Below are 15,392 nucleotides of genomic sequence, written 5' to 3' on the forward strand. Positions count from 1 at the left end.
GTGCTTTACGGAGAGGGTGGTGTGGGTAGGCGCGTTGCCATGAAGGAAGAACCAGACGCCCGCGCGCCAGATATCTGCTCTTTTGTTCCAGATACTGTCCCTCAATCTATTCAAAACCTCCAAATAGAACTCCTGGTTGACAGTTTGACCTAAAGGGACGAACTCCGCGTGCACAACACGTCTGCAATCGCAGAAACAAATGAGCATTGTCTTGATGTTTGACTTCATTTGCCGGCCGGGGTGGGAAGCAGTTCTAGGCGCTATAGTCTGGAACCGCGCGACCGCTATGGTCGCAGGTTCGAATCCTGCCTCGGGCATGTATGTGTGTGATGTCCTTAGGTTAGTTAGGTTTAAGTAGTTCTAAGTTCTAGGAGACTGATGACCTCAGAAGTTGTGTCCCACAGTGCTCATAGCCATTTGAACTATCTAACTTCATTTGGCGGGCTCTTTTTTTTTTTTTTTTGGGACGAGGATAGCCACCTGTCTTCCACTAGCTCTATTTCTGCTTTGTTTCGGGGTCGTATCCATAGCACCACGATTCATCACCTTCGAAGAAATTCAGGGTCCTCTTTGAGCTGATTTTGAAGCTCAAAACATGCCTGAAGTCCTTTGCTCGTCTGTGGGAAGGCGAGGGACGAATTTGGCTGCAACCCTTCTCATGTGTAAATCTTTTGACAAAACGATATGAATTGAACTCCATGATATTCCGAGTATCTCACTCGTCACGAACGATGGCATTTATTTTGTTGACGTTTTCGTCACTTCTTGACGTTGAGGGGTGTTCTGAACGAGGTTGGTCTTCAATTGATATTTCTCCATGTTTAAAAGGTGAAAACCACTCGTAGACTCTGGCTTTACTTAGGGCAACATCCCCATAAGCAGTCTTAAGCATTACAACGGTTTCCGCGGCCGGTTTCCCCAACAGGAAACAAAATTTCACAGCCGCGCGTTGCTCTCGACAATCTGCCATTACGTTTTACTCAAAGAAACTCTCACGGGAGAACCGATGCACTCACAGCGACACAACGTCGCACACTGAGTCAGGTGGCGTGACGGTAACGTACACCTGGTCGAACAGTGGGTTCCCCCATTCTCCCTCTCCATCGCAGCCCAATTCCCGTTACTTTTGGGTCCCCCTCTCGTATGAAAGCAAGTCGTACGCAGTACAACATCACTGCCATTGCGCGTTCGTCGTTTATCCCTCTCCCCCGACAGCGTGCCACTGGGTTGGGGGGAATGTGCAGTCTCACTGAGCGGTATGGCACGCGGGCCAAGGCACGCCTCGTGAGCCGAATTCTTGGCGACCCCTTGTAAAAGCCCTCGCCGTGAAACCTGTGAACATTCGTGCCGCCCTCCTCTGTTAGAGCTATCCGTGCAACACACTATTACCACAAGGCTCTGTGTCTCCCGAAAACTGAGCCGTACTTGGCCAGACTCAAGGAGGGAGGCAAGAGCAGCGGCAGCAGCGGCAGCAGCGGTGCGTGGCACAGGTGTTTAGTGTGGGTAAGTGTGCCAGCGGCCGGCGCTCGATACCAGCCGGCAGTCTCCGCTCGGCGCGGCGCGGCGCGGCGTGCCTCGTGCATAATGGAGCGCCGACCGCGGAAAGGTCACCGGGTCAGCCGACAGTCGCGAGGGGTTGCGGGGGAGGGGGAGGGGGAAGGGGTGGAGGAGAGGGTGCAGGGAGGGGAGGAGAGAGTGGGGAGAGGTACGCAAACGGGACGGAGACGCGAACCAAGCATCGACCGCGTAGCACCGCACCGCGCCCGCACTCCGCCGGGATAGGGCAAACCAAACAAGTCGGACCCAGCTAGTCTCAGCTCAGCGGGATGCGCGCCTTCAGTCTCCTGATGGCAACTCTGGTGTACACGCTGACAGCTAAGCTCACCTCACGAAATACCAGGCACCCACCTGAGATCCACCTGTGTACGAGGGCATTGGAACTTTAATAGCTACAACAGTACCGCAAGGACAAAACGCAAACGAATGAAAGAGCATCGCTCATACAATGTGTTTCACAATGTTTTCACGATTTGAAATTTGGATAACGCGCGCTAAATACAAGATACAGTGACGGCGACTATTACACTACTGGACATTAAAATTACTACACCAAGAAGAAATGCAGATGATAAACAGGTATTCATTGGACAAATATATTATACTAGAACTGACATGTGATTACACTTTCACGCAATTTTGGTGCATAGATCCAGAGAAATCAGTACGCAGAACGACCACCTCTGGCCGTAATAACGGCCTTGATACGCCTGGGCATTGAGTCAAACAGAGCTTGGATGGAGTGTACAGGCAGCTTCAACACGATACCACAGTTCATCAAGAGTAGTGACTGGCGTATTGTGATGAGCCAGTTGCTCGGCCACAGTTGACTAGACGTTTTCAATTGGAGAGAGATCTGGAGAATGTGCTGGCCAGGGCAGCAGTCGAACATTTTCTGTATCCAGAAAGGCCCATACAGGACCTGCAACATGCGGTCTTGTGTTATCCTGCTGAAATGTAGGGTTTCGCAGGGATCGAATGAAGGCTACAGCCACGGGCCGTAACACATCTGAAATGTAACGTCCACTGTTCAAAGTGTCGTCAATGCGAACAAGAGGTGACCGAGACGTGTAACTAATGGCACCCCATACCATCACGCAGGGTGATGACGCCAGTTAACGTTGACGAATATACGCATCTAATGAGCGTTCACCACGATGTCACCAAACACGGATGCGACCATTATGATGCTGTAAACAGAACCTGGATTCATCCGAAAATATGACGTTTTGCCATTCGTGCTCCCAGATTCGTCGTTGAGTACACCATCGCAGGCGCTCGTGTCTGTGATGCAGCGTCAAGGGTAACCGCAGCCATGGTCTCCAAGCTGATAGTCCATACTGCTGCAAACGTCGTCGAACTGTTCGTGCAGATGGTTGTTGTCTTGCAAACATCCCCATCTGTTACAGCCAAGCGGATAAATGTCTGTCATCTCGACTGCTAGTGATACGAGGCCTTTGGGATCCAGCTCGGCGTTCCGTATTACCCTCCTGAACCCACCGATTCCATATTCTGCTAACAGTCATTGGATCTTGACCACCGCGAGCAGCAATGTCGCGATACGACAAACCGCAATCGCGATAGGCTACAATCCGACCTTTATAAAAGTCGGAAACATGATGGTACGCATTTCCCCTCCTTACACGAGGCATCACAACAACGTTTCACCAGGCAACGCCGGTCAACTGTTTGTGTATGAGAAATCGGTGTGGAAACTTTCCTCATGTCAGCACGTTGTAGGTCTCGCCACCAGTGCCATCCTTGTGTGAATGCTCTGAAAAGCTAATCGTTAGCATATCACAGCATCTTCTTCCTGTCGGTTAAATTTCGCGTCTGTAGCATGTCATGTTCGTGGTGTAACAATTTTAATGGTTAGTAGTGTAGTAATGCGGAGTGGCTAGTTTCATCCCATATGCCGGTCAGCAATCATGTCGCACTGGTCGATGCAACATCGTGTGTTCACGGTGGAATGCTGTTTACGCTACGGCGAATCTGTCGTGCGTGTGCAACGTGCCTTTCGTAAGCATTTCAAGATTTAGCCGCGGTATCCAATTCCTATTCGTGGAACAATACTAAATTGACTCAATCAATCCAAAGCAGCCAAGCAATAGCAACAAAAGGGCGGTTTTACTCAATCTTTTATGACGGTTTCGACGGATGTAAACCCTTCTTCTTCAGAAATACATGTAATACATGTATTTCTTCAGAAATACATTCGATATATTTGGAAAAACGCCAAATAATACAGGATACGAGTTTACATCCGTCGAAAGCATGCTCAATAGTTGAATAAAAGCACCTTTTGTTGCAACTGGTTGTCTGCTTTGGATTCATTTACTGATCTGCTAAAGCGCAGCCATGTTCAGTATACTGAATATTGAATTGAGTACGAAATTTCCGTCGAACCGCCAGCGCATCGAATTGGAAGTCAACAGGCTCTCAGAAAACCGTCTAAACCTCCGATAACATCGAACGTGTGCATAGCATCTTACAGACAAGCCTTCGTCGTTCGTGACGAAATGGCTCTGAGTACTATGGAACTTAACATATGAGGTCATCAGTCCCCTAGAACTTAGAACTACTTAAACATAACTAACCTAAGGCCATCACACACATCCATGCCCGAGGCAGGATTCGAACCTGGGACTGCAGCAGTGGCGTGGTTCCGGACTTCGTGACGAAAACGTGCCAACAAGTCGGCGCGACACGCCACACATCCAACAAGACTTTTCAAGTTTTCTGTGAAGCTTTCGGCAACCGCATAATTTCCAAACGTGCTTGTGTCGAATGGCCGCCTCGCTCGCCCGATTTGATGGTGCCAAACTTTTACCTATGGGGTTATCTGAAGGCGAGAGTGTACTCCAATCGGCCGAGAAGCTTGCAACCATTTAAAAAATCGATTTCACGACGAAATTTCCATGTGTTCAAAAACTGGGTGAAAGGCCACGAGTATTGTGTAGCTGCGAATGGTCGTCATTTGTCCAATGTAATATCTCATAAGTAAATTTCGACCTCGAGTAAAATGTTCAACTTTGTTTCACGTTTAGTTTGTATGTCATTCAAATTTTAAATCGTGAAGCATTGTGAAACATCCTTTAATACACGCGAATTACACACATGCGGATGCGCAGTTAGGAGATGAACAGAGCGCCACGTAGTGGACAGTCTAATGTAGTGCAAAAGCTCATCTGTTTTGAATATAAAGTCTGGAAAAATTGAATGGTTTGATCAAGGTACAACGTAGCGAATTCCTACCTTTATGATTCCAACATTTCAAAATTATTCATACAGGTGTTGGACAAAAATGTGTAAACACGGCGAGAAATGCATGCTTGCACATAAGTGCAGATGCTAACTAAGCCTGTAGGTGCAGCTGTTGTATATTGGCTGAGTCGGCTGCCCCTACTGATGACGTTTCATGCAACCCGCACTACGTCTTTATCGGGAACGTTATGCAGACACGCGGCAGTCACATAATCGATACAACTTCCCTCTCAGAGCTTTGGGCGACTGTTAGCAAACGGAATCATACTGTAAAAAATAAAAGCAAGAATTGACAATGAGTTATATGATATTTTTGGACCAAGATATATCTCACTTCTGCCATACTTATCGAAGAAGATAAATATACAGAGTAACTCAACTGCCCCTGCCGATGTCGATGTATGCAACCCTACATGCCAGAACAATATTCTTGGCTAGTTTCCTCTGGAAAAATGTCGCACAATAACTGGTAAAGTATTGTTGTACAAATTCTGGTTATGAAACTACCTTAACACATTAATGCAGCGAGTGATACGTCAATATTTTCATTGGGTTATATACTGGAAAGTTGTTACTTCCACGCTACCCATTTTGGTATCTCCTGTTAATTTCGTTGTTTGAAATGGTGAAACACGCTTTATGAGCCAACTTTTCTGAATCACTTACAAAATACTAATCACTAGAAACGGAATTAACTCACAGAGACATCCAAAACCTGTGTGACTACACCGCTAATTACACAAAGAAAGATTGGAGACACTTGGATAAGCATGGCAGAAGTGAAATATATCTTGGTCCAAAAATATCATGTAACTCATCGGCAATCCTCACTTGTATTTTTTGTAGTATGATACGGTTTGCTAACAGACACTCAAAGCTCTGAGAGGAACTTATACTGATTACGTAGCTGTCCCCTGTCTATATACTGTCCCTGATACAGACATAGTGTGGGTTGCATAAAACGGCATTGGCAGGGACAGCTGAACAACACTGTATGATCGGAAATGGCACCTGCGCAATGTCCTTAATATATTACACGTGTCAGTCGTAGTTAGAACAGTGTTCTACGTCGTTGTGAATGAATTAGAACGCGAGAAAACTGTCAGTGCACCGTATCCAATGAAGCCGAAGAGTCCGGTAATTCAAGATGCACCATATCGAAGATTTATATCAGATACACGGAAAGCGGAAAAACGTCATCCGCTAAGTCACAGCGCGAACGAAGGTGCGACGTGTCAGACAGCCACTGAAAAGGATTGTGACGAAAAATAAAAAGACGACGGCTGCAAAACCTACTGCAGACCTGAATTTCGTACTCGTGAACCCTGGCGGCATCAAAACAACACCCGATTGAAGCGCCAGAAGTAGGTAACTGCAGGGTAAAAAATGGAGATGTCGTTTGGCTAAGGTCTCCCGTCGGGTAGACCTGTCATCTGGTGCAAGTCTTTTGAGTCGACGCCACTTCGGCGACTTGCATGTGAAAATTGTAGGGTGAACTGGTATTCCAAAACTAGTCATTTGGTCGGATTTTTTCACACTGTTCCAACATTGGCCTAGTTTACTTCCCATGAGTGAAACTTGGCGGGGGTTCTGTGATAATTTCTGCAGCCTTCTTTGGATATTCCATGGGCACCGTGGTTACTGCGCAAGGTCGCATTACTGCCAAGCATTTTGTGATCATTTTGGTTAATGACGTCCATTCCAGGGCACAGTGTTTGCTCCACAATGATGATGCTGTGTTCGATGACGACAGGGGCCGGCCGCTGTGGTCGAGCGGTTCTAGGCGCTTCAGTCTGGAACCGCGCGACCGCTACGGTCGCAGGTTCGAATCCTGCCTCGGGCATGGATGTGTGTGATGTCCTTAGGTTAGGTTAGGTTTAAGTAGTTCTAAGTTCTAGGGGACTGATGACCTCAGATGTTAAGTCCCATAGTGCTCAGAGCCATTTGAACCATTTGTAGCTCTTTCTACTATGTCAGCCCTGAAACCATTAACTCTCGTGACGACAGAGACGTCATCGAATGCGATTTTATGTCTATGTTAAAGCCTGTTCACCTACACCTCCCATGAGCAGTGCGGCGTTTTTCTGTCCTGCGTACAGTCTGCCTAAAGTCATGCTGCCGCACTCGCATGATATTTTGTAAACGTCGTCAGTTCTGAGGGCTACAATGTCTTTCACAAATCTCGCAAGTCAGCGTATTTTAGTTGAAGGCATGAAAATTGACTACATAGACTTTTCAGGAACCGGCTAATTTTCCCCATCACTCAGCCACAAAACGTAAAATAACGCAGTCGCTCATCCTCGGTGATGTTCTGTTTTCGAAAACCTCCTGAAATTGCTTTCCCTATTTGTTTGATTTTGTAGCCACGCTTATTGAAAACTTTTGGTATGTGCTTCAGTCCTTGTCACTACTTTTCGGCGACAGAGATGGCTTCAGCTCGACGAACCAAGGTCGTTACTAAATTTTTTTTACACGACCTGAATGAAATGAATCTAATTTATAAACGCAGGAATACTATTTATTTGTTTCCCTGCGAGGCTACTCAGGAATGTAGAAGTTAAAGACTCTGAACATTTCTCTTTACAGTTAATAAAAAACGATGTTCTCTTTACATACCGCTGTTACAAAAAAATATTCGGCAAACAGAAGTATTTTATCCAGAATGAATTTTCACCCCGCAGCAGAACGTTCCGTGATTTGAAACTTACTGGTGGGTTAAAATTGTGAGCTACACCGGGACTCAAACCAGGGTCGTCTGCCTTTCGCGGGCAAGTGCTCTACCGACTGCGCTATCCAACCACGACTCATGACCCATCCTCGGTCCTTTACTTTTATCAGCGCCTCTCATACAACTTGCAAACTTCACAGTTGTCTTGCATACCTCGTGGCACTAGCACTCATGGACGAAAGGATATAGCGCAGAAATGACTTTGCCACAGCTTAAGGTATTGTCTCCGTGATTAATTTTCAATCTGCACCGCACTGTAAGCTGATCTGACCCTTCCTGGCAGAGTAAAACCGTGTTGCAGCACGCAATTTTAATATGCCAGGAAGGTTCAGAAGCTCTATCTCTAAATGTACGGATATATTGTGCATAATGTTGTGGAGAGTATTGTTTACATTCTTATCTACACATCTATGGCTACGTATCCGTATCATTGTGATCCATTCTAGAGGTTTGTCACTAATGCTGTAAGTGGGTTCTACAGATTTTTCCCTTTTGTTTGCTAGTAACAAGCTAGTCGAAACCGTCCAAACCTGAATGCGCGAACAACGTATTTGTTGCTACGTTTCTCGAAGCTAATCTTGTGCTTGTCGAAATTATCATGAAATTATTCGTAGAAGTTTATCTACAGGATATCTGTTCAAATGGCTCTGAGCACTATGAGACTTAACATCTGAGGTCATCAGTCCCCTAGAACTTGGAACTACTTAAACCTAACTAACCTAAGGACATCACACACATCCATGCCCGAGGCAGGATTCGAACCTGCGATCGTAGCAGTCGCGCGGTTACGGACTGAAGCGCCTAGAATCGCTCGGCCACTCCGGCCGGCGGATATCTGTTGCTCGCATAATTTATCATTATTCCGAATCGCCACTGAACACATCAGTAATAGATTTTCTCGCGACACTATCAGGAATTGTTACGAATAGCTGCATGATGACCGTGTCTAGTGCAGATAATCTCCCAGGCTTTTAGCATGCTGGCACATATTTTAGAATGGATATATCTATATCGTAGAGATAATGTTTCCACACGCGTAAACAGACGCACAGGACAACGAAGTGTTCGACAAACGGATGTTACGTCGCCTGCGGATAATCTACCTCAGTACTCCGCAAGCCATCCAACGGTGTGTCGCGGAGGGTACGTCTGTCTACTGCCCCCCCCCCCCCCCTTCCTCCACGGCCTGTTCCGCACGCGAACGGTGAATTGGAAGAATGATTGTCGGTTATCCTCTGTGTTTTCGAATTTTTTCATTGTGGTCGTAACGTGAAATGTATGTGGGAGGAAATAATGTGTGTCCTACTCTTCACGAAATGTGTTCCCTCGAAATTTGCACAGTAAAACTCTCCGTAATGCAAAACATCTCTCTTGCAACGTCTGCCAATTGAGTTTTCCGTGGCGAACGCGCCTCTCTTCGTTGCGCTTCGGCGCATGTCGAAACCTAACAATCATCTGACATCACATTACACGGAACTTGATTTCATCACACTGTGTTCCTGATTACGAGTTCTTGTGTGTATTGTACTCTTAGAATTCAATTCTAAATATGTTCTGTATTATGTTTGCATTCTGCTCGCATCCGTAGTATTTGTTAGAGCAAATGATTCGATATTTGGATTTGTTTCACATAAAACAGAAGCTGGTCTCGTCGCATGGTATTCTGAGCACTCATGTATGTGTTCTTGCTTACGAATCCTTGTGCGAACTGCTCCATTTAAGTGCATTGTAAGTGTTTTTCTTATATTCTATTTTTTTTTCTTTGTGCATCCAATTTTCGTATTTTTCTCGCACTTAATGGGGAGCTCATTGTTGATATTTTTGTCAGAATTCGTAATCAACTTTATTACATCCCATCACGAAATGCGTACGTAATTCTCCTTTGAATGGTGTTATTTCTTGTCAATGAGTAAAACGTTATTAACAGATACTGCAAGCAATATATTTTAGCAGAAATCAATGTACCTGGTACAATAACTACGTATATTGTCACTGACACTTCAAAGCATGCTCAGTGGCAAGAAGCAACACCATTCAAAGTAGAATTACACACGCTTTCCGTTGCAAGATGTGATAAAGTTGAATACAGATTCTGGCAAAAACTGCTAAAATGAAGTTCTCCAGTAAGTGCGAGAATATATGAAAAATGGATGCAAACAAAAACAAAACAGAATATGATTAATATACTTACAGTGCATTTAAATCGAGCAGTTCTCACACGAATTCGTAAACAGGAACGTACACATGAGTCCACAGAATACTATGCAACGGAACCAGCTTCCGTTTCCTGCGCAACAAAACCAAAAATGGTATATATACGAATACTCCACCCAATATTACGTATGCAAGCAAAAATCAAAGAGAATACGAGCAACATATATACAATGTAATTCAAAGTGTACAATACACACAATAAGTTGTAATCAGGAACACAGTGTGATGAAACCATCTTCCGTGTACTGTGAAACTGAAACAAATATGGAAGACTTTATATCATCCAATAGGAAAACGAGATGATGTATCGATAAATTTGCAGTACTCCAAGTGTCGCTCGCCCGGCTAGCCGCGCGGTCTAACGCGCTGCTTCTCGAGTGGGAAGACGTGCTGGCTAGCCTGTGGGTGGTTCAAAATGGTTCAAGTGGCTCTGAGCACTATGGGACTTAACTGCTGAGGTCATCAGTCCCCTAGAACTTAGAACTACTTAAACCTAACTAACCTAAGGACATCACAGACACCCATGCCCGAGGCAGGATTCGAACCTGCGACCGCAGTGGTCGCGTGGTTCCAGACTGTAGCGCCTAGAACCGCTCGGCCACACCGGCCGGCCGTCGCCTGTGGGTGGTTTTTAAGGCGGTTTTCCATCTGTCTCGGTGAACGCGGGCTGGTTCCCCTTATTCCGCCTCAGCTATACTATGTCGGCAAACACTGTCTCCACTTGGGGGGTACACCATAATTACTCTACCACGCACACATTTTGGTTACACTCGTCTGGTATGAGACGTTCCCGGGGGGATCCACTGGGGGGCCGAACCGCACAATAACCCTGGATTCGGTGTGGGTGGACCGCTGTGGCCTGTTGTGAACCACTGAGGGCTACAGCAGGACGTAGCCTCTCCGTCGTTTCTAGGTCCCTGGTTCAATACGCAATTCACACACACACACACAATCCAAGTGTCCCAGCACTGAACACAGTTCGTGTTACCGGAAGGCCTTATACGAGTTTCACCTCCGCCTAGATTCAGTAGTGAGCCAGAGTGCATCGGACTTACGAAAAAGCTACAACCCTCCGTAAAGATGTGTCCGCAGAAGGAGACGAAACATTGCGTGTCAACAGCAAATTCATCCGACCACGATATAATAGCCCAGAATATTTTAACAAGTGTGCCGCGAAAGTTCACATTTTGCAGTCAATTCCAGTGCCTACCTGTGACTTTTTGGACACTCAGAGTATGTCAATCAGCTCACTTGCTGACTATGCAAACGTTTTACCGATTGTGCAGCTTTTCTTTAAATTTTTGCCTCGTTCTTTCTCTGTGGCAGACAATTTCCCAGTTGACTGTTGCTGGAAGGCAAAGGCGTTTGCTGATAAATGGAGACTAGAATATGTTGGGATCACGCAATTACGGCCTTAATTACAGAAAGCGGCATTGGTGTATCCGTGCTGCGTGACGCATGTGCCGCGTGCCACAGATCCTTATCGCGGCCTCTTCAGTGGGACAACGCTGTGTTTGTTATCGCTCCACTTAGCGGCTGGAGAATCGTTCCAGTTAATGTACATGTATGTGGCCAACATAAAAATAACAAATAAAACCGCCATACCCGATTCTTTAAAGAATCGAACTCACACATATAAAACAGCTTCAAACATGTGATTACTTTACGAATGGGTTAATGTGTTAAATACTTGACGTTAAGCAGCTAATCGAGAAAAAGTTTAGGAAAAGTTTGAAAGTGCGTTTACAGTCTGTTGAAAGTCGTCAATTGCACTCAGTACCAAATACTGAATGAGTGTGGACTGGGTAACCTGCGCTCCGTATTAACCCTTCGACTACGAACTTCATTTCAAAAACATTAATGTATGGTTATTTTAATTACTATCTTAGTCAGAAGTAACAATACTGAAAGAATACTTCCCGTCGTTTCGTTTTCCAAGGGGGTTGGGGTCGGAGGGAGGGTGGACGTTCTAACAATACCATCACTTGCCAAGTAGGTTAGAAATCAGATTAATAATGTTGCTCACGCAGCATATGTTCGCTTTATCGAGCAACAACAAAGTTATTGACTGTGGATGGTATCGTCAGAATGGAAATAATGAAGTCATTGTAAATAAAGTCATTAATTTTGGCACATATCTTGAATGGATTCCCACGTAGATTTCGTCGACGTTGTTATGGCTCATCTTGTTTATTCTAGGGTGATTCCACTTTGAATGGTTCAAATGGCTCTGAGCACTATGGGACTTAACATCTGTGGTCATCAGTCCCCTAGAACTTAGAACTACTTAAACCTAACTAACCTAAGGACATCACACACATCCATGCCCGAGGCAGGATTCGAACCTGCGACCGCAGCAGTCGCGCGGTTCCGGACTGAGCGCCTAGAACCGCGAGACCACCGCGGCCGGCCGATTCCACTTTGACTGCTAGAAGGTCCAGATCTGTATTTTAGCAATATTTGAAGATCTAACAAATGCGTTTTTCAGGGAATTCTTAATGATCAAACAATCCCAGATCAGAACAATGGTATAGTAGAAATAATTTTTGCCTTGGTGTTCACGATCCACATTTTTATCGAACTTCTTGTAAATTCACATACACTTCTTCTGAATTGTCACATCATCAAGAAAACAGTTTTGTATCAATCTTCATATATTTAATTTCCACTTTAACCAAACACAAGACATGACTGTTCTTTTACAAAGCGAAATAACAACTTAACTTCTGCAAAGTAAAACAAAGACTGCTCTGCGCGCATTCGCGCTAAAACGGTTACAAGTAAGTCAAAGATTATGACAGTCTCACAGAAATGAATACACACAAGAACCATATCACTGTAATATATCAATACATCGGAGTACCTATACATTAATAAAACCAAATGTGAATATTGTCACAAAAATATGTCTGTTACTTCGCAGAAAAGTAGTACGATATTACTGGTATCGAGAACTGGGGCTGGAGTGCCGTAATGGTCACGTAAATAAAGAACCATTACAACGTACAATATTATTCATAAGTACCTCCAAGGTTTCAGAAGGCGTCTCGCAAAATCTGCAAGACATATTGAAAACAGACATACATCAGTGAACAGCATACATCTCGAAGTGTGTAATCCACCTTACGGGTGTCCAATATGGGCTTCGTTTGTGATGTGGCAAGTGTCAATTCGTGAGAGGAGCAAGTCGTTGACGAGACGTGTCCAGGAAGGCATCCCGCTTTGCGAATCTGCTTTATTGGGTTGCCTATTGCAAGTGCGAATCAGTTCGATGTGACGATACGGAGACGAGGGTTAACAATGAAACTTTAAGGCAGCACAACCTACAGGTGCATTCTGTAAATATAATAATTCTGCTAATCATAAGGAGGCATTCCTTTACCAATGGGACTCATACATAGCAATAACATGCAACACATTCCAATTGGTTCTCTAATAACCTATTGTGGGACCCATACATCCCGCTGGTAGTCTACGCGTTAAGAAAAATATAGTTTTGCACGCAATTAAACGTTTATAAAGTCATATCTCCCGAACTATGTGTCCTATAATGACTTAATTTTGCCTGTACATTCAGTAGAATATGTGGGTACCGTCTGAAAAATGTATTGCGAATAAGGTTGGTAGTAAGAAAGTAATAAATTAAAACGTCATATATGATGCTAAAGTTCTACTGCATGAACAGCGTAAAGTGTATTAAGCGATAAACTTTTTTTCCTTTAATGATTTAGGGAGGGGGAAGCTGGAGAATTGGCAGCGACAAAAAGTTGCGTAAAAGTTTGAAATTATGTGCAAAGGTTTGTGTCCTCGGAGTCTTTCGCGGTGGCATGTTTCAGTACAATCATTTCGCTTTCGAATAAAACACTGGCGCTTTCGTCAGCTCCGGCAGTTGGTGATTTCAACTCCTGATGCCGATGGCGGCGACAGCTGTCGAAAGCTCAAGTGTTTTATTCGAAATTATTGAATGTGTAAAGGTTATTAGAAGTCGCTAAGAGCTCTGATTTTCAAATAGCAGATGAATATAATCTTGGTAATTTGCTCGCTTCAATTACACTGCTTCAAGATTTATACACAGTTTCTAATTTTAATATTTTTATTATTGTGTCAAACCTCTACCGTAAGATTATTACTCTTCATGAGTAGCTTATGACAGCATTTGAAATTTTTAAATTTGTCCAATAACTATACAGAATTTTGAAAAACAATTTATTGTTTCCCCTGAAGCCAATATATAGGCAACCTGCAACTCGGATTGTGCGCCACCAACCTAGTTAACAGCTTAGTAAAATAAATCACTCACCGTTCTACAAGATAATGCATTGCTGAACCTTTCTGGCAAATTAATAGCGTGTGCTGGTTTGATATTTGGACCGGTATCGTTACCGTTTGATAGGGACGACTGCTCCAACTACTGTTAGAGCTTCTCCCGCGGAAAGAAATCTGAGGTTGGATTCGGTCTGGCACATTGTATTGTATTGTATTAAACCGGGGACCTAGAAACGATGGAGCGGCTTCGACCCGCCGTAGCCCTCAGTGGCTCACAACCCCACAGCAGGCCACAGCAGTCCACCCACACCGAACCCAGGTTACACACCAGACGAGTGTTTGCGTGGTAAAGTAATTATGGTGTATGCGTACGTGGAAACGGTGTTTGCGCAACAATAGCCGACACAGTGTAGCTGAGGCGGAATAGGGGGAGCCAGCCCGCATTCACCGAGGTAGATGGAAAACCGCCTAAAAACCATCCACAGGCTGACCGGCACAGCGGACCTCTACACTAATCGGCAGGGCGGGCGTCAGCACATAGTTTAAATACGTAAGCAAGCATCTGAAATGTGTGCACTCTACCAGGGCCGTTTAAAGAACGTGATGCAGATGTAGGGGAAAAAAAAAACAGGAAAAGTATTGTTTCTATTGTCGGGTACAATGGACCGACAACAGAATCCTCGACAAGAGATCCATCAGAGAGAATAATGAGTACACATGGAGAAAGGAAAGGATAACAGCTTATAGGCTACGTTAAAATAAATTCATGACTATCTTCAACCAAAAGGACGATGAAAAACAGGAAACACTGACGGATGCTGAACTTAGAATTAAAGACCTAGCATCTGGCCAGAACCGTTAAAAAAGACTGTAAACGCTGTGCTAGTAATTCCTGTAATTTATAAGTATATTATTATTATTTACAATACTTACATGTTATTATCGTACTACACTACGGGCCATTAAAATTGCTACACCACGAAGATGACGTGCTACAGACGCGAAATTTAACCGACAGGAAGAAGATGCTGTGATATGCAAATGATTAGCTTTTCAGAGCATTCACACAAGGTTGGCGCCGGTGGTGACACCTACAAGTGCTGACATGAGGAAAGTTTGCAACCGATTTCTCATACACAAACAGCAATTGACCGGCGTTGTCTAGTGAAACGTTGTTGTGATGCCTCGTGTAAGGAGGAGAAATGCGTACCATCACGTTTCCGACTTTGATAAAGGGCGGATTGTAGCCTATCGCGATTGCGGTTTATCGTATCGCGATATTGCTACTCGCGTTGGTCGAGATCCAATGACTGTTAGCAGAATATGGAATCGGTGGGTTCAGCAGGGTAATACAGAACGCCGT

General features: G+C 44.6%; 1 protein-coding gene across 1 annotated transcript in view; it reads left to right on the forward strand.

The window, feature by feature from the left end:
* Positions 1-15,392, forward strand: part of LOC126092606 (protein turtle-like) — an 855,628-nt gene that overhangs the window by 637,745 nt on the left and 202,491 nt on the right. The gene's annotated exons all lie outside the window — the stretch shown is intronic.

The sequence above is a fragment of the Schistocerca cancellata genome, chromosome 7, assembly GCF_023864275.1.
Source record: "Schistocerca cancellata isolate TAMUIC-IGC-003103 chromosome 7, iqSchCanc2.1, whole genome shotgun sequence".
In the NCBI taxonomy this organism is placed as follows: domain Eukaryota; kingdom Metazoa; phylum Arthropoda; class Insecta; order Orthoptera; family Acrididae; genus Schistocerca; species Schistocerca cancellata.